We start from the raw sequence: 3,153 nt of genomic DNA, 5'->3' as shown, positions 1-3,153 counted from the left end.
TTGGCCCTAGAGCTGTGGGATTTTTAATCTCTCTTGTTTTATGCAGTAATAACTTTCTAAAAACAAAAGACACTCATCTTTGCTTTTCTCAAATTTCTAAGCACATATTAATAATAATAAGGAACCTGGATTTCAGGTCAATAAAAAATGTTATATATATGGATACAAACTACTAATGTGTATTTATTACAACTGTTCATGCGGGGGAGGACTTAATGACTCTTAAGTCCACGGCCACAAGGCCTCAGCTCACATTTAGTGTCCATTGGGTGCTCTGCTAGCAGCGTCTGAGGAGCTGGATCTTTAATGGACCAGCTGGACATATTTTGCTAAAATAGTTTGTATGCATATAAATAAATTTACATAGTTCTCACTTGTAAAGAACTTGTAATGGTTCTTAGTTTCCTTTGGGAAGTTTAACCAGCTATTGGAAGAGTACCTAGAAAATAACAATTTATTGACCAAGTAAAAGAGGAAAAAAGTCAAGACCTAGATAGATGTTTCCTTGATGCTATCAAGATTTTTAGTCTGGAAAGAAAAGTGGAAAGAAAACTGTTAAAGTATTGTTTTAAAGTGGAGAGTTGCATTTTAGTCATTATCTTCATTTTAATATTTTATATTCTTGGAAAGCTTCTTTAGGCAACAATTCTCAAATGTTGCCTTTAAACTGGATTTCTGTTGCTCATTTTAATTAACTTGTAAGTTTCAATTTCCTCATGTCTGTGTATAGTCCGCTGTGGACAATGATTGCTTTTTAAAATTCTGTTTTGAGAAAATAACCCTTTTATAATGGCATATATTTGACTTTTATATACTAAACAGAACATTTTATTAATATGCTAACTCTTTTCCCATTAAAATCTGTGGCTATCAAATACATAAATACAGATTTTATGGGTTTACCAGAGACCCAAAGGTGAGCCTGAAGTGGAGTGGATTACTTGGCAGCCTGTATCACTGGCAGGGTTACTGTATCAGAAATAATGAGTTGAGTGTGAGTTGGAGTAAATGAAAACCATCGATGCTTAATCATAATCCAGTCAGAGGTTTATTCTTAGCTCCGTAAATAGTGGGGAAGGCCGTCTGATCGTAAAACCTACTTCACCTTTCTTTTTCAATACTCTGGGTCTCACCAGTAAGTAATTGTGATCAAAGACCAGCAGCAATTTTCACCCCTTTTGACATACTCTGGACTTAAAGGTGAACATTTGACAAAGATTTTCTTAGGGAGAACTGCTGGGCATAGATCGGTCGATCAAGTTGTTATAATGTTGATATTGATCCATTTGAAAACTGATAACTTGGAGAGGGGAACGTAGTGCTTTAAAAACACATCTGTGTCTCTTTCTATTTATCTGTAGTGTGGTTACTCAGTATACACCGGCTTTATGGATGGGGCCTTCAATGTGAACCCTTGCTTTACCGTTTAGTGATTATGAGAAGTCATTTAGCTCAGGGGACCCTCAACTCTTTTTCTCTCAATAGGGATAACCATACCTGACTGACAGTGTTTGTGCAAGGATTAGCTGAGATGATGTGTATAAAGTGCTTAGCCCGGTGTCTAAAATATAAATGGTGGTAATTACTATTATGATAATATGGAATTATCACAGCAGTTTTAAATACACAAATTTTAGAACAATACAATTGGATTACTTTTTCTCTACAAAACCCTCCCCTATATAAAGATAGTCTTAAGCTCTGTTAAAATCCAGATATCCCCAAAGGAGCAGGTTATAACTTTTAGTTACACAGACCTTGGGACAATGTACTTGTGTAACCTTCTCAGAAAAGTTTTATAAATAGCTTTCATAGGCCACAGACTTTATTAGGCTCCCAGTCCTAAGGGGTCCATAGCAGTGGGTCGAAAGATTATTTAGAAAGATTGCAGAAAACTGTTGTATCTCCTGGGAGTCGTGTCTGCTCAGATCCCTGCTTTGGCCTCAGCTTCAGCTGTGGCTTTGTCCGCCGGCGCCGGCACGCTTGTTAAGAGCTTCGGCTGTGACCGTTAGAGTTGTGTTGCTCTCGGCAGTGTTTCCCAAGCAGGACACTTTTGCTCACTACGTACACACTGAGTATATAACACATTCTTTGAATTTTTTCTGCAGGTTTTTTGGTTACTAGTACTAAAGAAACAATATGAGATTAAATAGTTCATTTAAATATTGCCAAAGTCTAGGCCTTCTACTTTCAAAGTTCTTTGGTGTTGCCTTTTATGTTTTTGTTTTTGTTTTTAATCACAATTCATGTCTTCAAGCAAAGAGGACTAATAATCTTATCCTTGCCCTTGATTTTCTTACTTGGCTCTTTCTTGCCTCTACTGGTTCCTCCTTTGTTCATCCCATATTAGCCTATAGATTGCATATTTAGGAGTTCATTCCTTCAAGGCAAGGAACATTCTTTTTTCCTTTTTTTGATGATAGAGTCTTAACTGTGTTGCTCAGGCTGGCCTCGAACTCACAATCCTTCTGTCTCAGTCTCTTAAGTGTTGGGATTACAGGTGTGCACTGTGAGGCCCAGCTAAAACATTCTTATGTGCTGTCTTCAGTGGTGAACAGGGAGTTTTGTTGAAAAAGATGCTTTAAAAATGGTTTAGACCTAAATGGCTCAGAGGCATGGCTTTTGGAAGGTGATCAGATCATGGAGGCACTGAATAAACCCATTGACTAAACCACTGACAAGCTGGTGGTTGAGTGGTCTGTTAGGAGGGGAGCCTAGTTAGAGGAAATGTGGGATGTGAGCTTGGGGATTACATCTGAGGCCTGACCCAGTCCTGTAGGTTGCTTCTCCTCCTGTTCTCTGCTTCCCAAATGCCATGGGTTAAACAACTTTCCTCTGCCACACTCTTGCCCCATGATGTTTCTGCCATGGAGCCAGCTGACCACGGACTGGAACCCATGCAACTGAGAGCCAGAAAGAAACCTCTTCTCCTCTAAGTTTTGGGTGTCAGGTATTTTTTGTTCCAGCAATGGGAAAGGTGACCAATACAGATGTGGATGTGAATTGTAGTCGTGTGTGCATATGTGTGTGTGTGTGTTTATGTATACTGAAGATGCCACATAAATTTGAACTGTTAATTATAGTTAGGCTAAAACAGGAGCTTGTCATTCTAGAAAGATATAATTGAGCAACCAATCTTTTTCCCATTTTAAT

The sequence above is a fragment of the Heterocephalus glaber genome, unplaced genomic scaffold (genome assembly GCF_053883595.1).
Source record: "Heterocephalus glaber isolate CG9 unplaced genomic scaffold, H.glaber_assembly_v1.0 deba00001550, whole genome shotgun sequence".
Lineage (NCBI taxonomy): Eukaryota > Metazoa > Chordata > Mammalia > Rodentia > Bathyergidae > Heterocephalus > Heterocephalus glaber.
Note: the sequence above shows the minus strand (reverse complement) of the source record.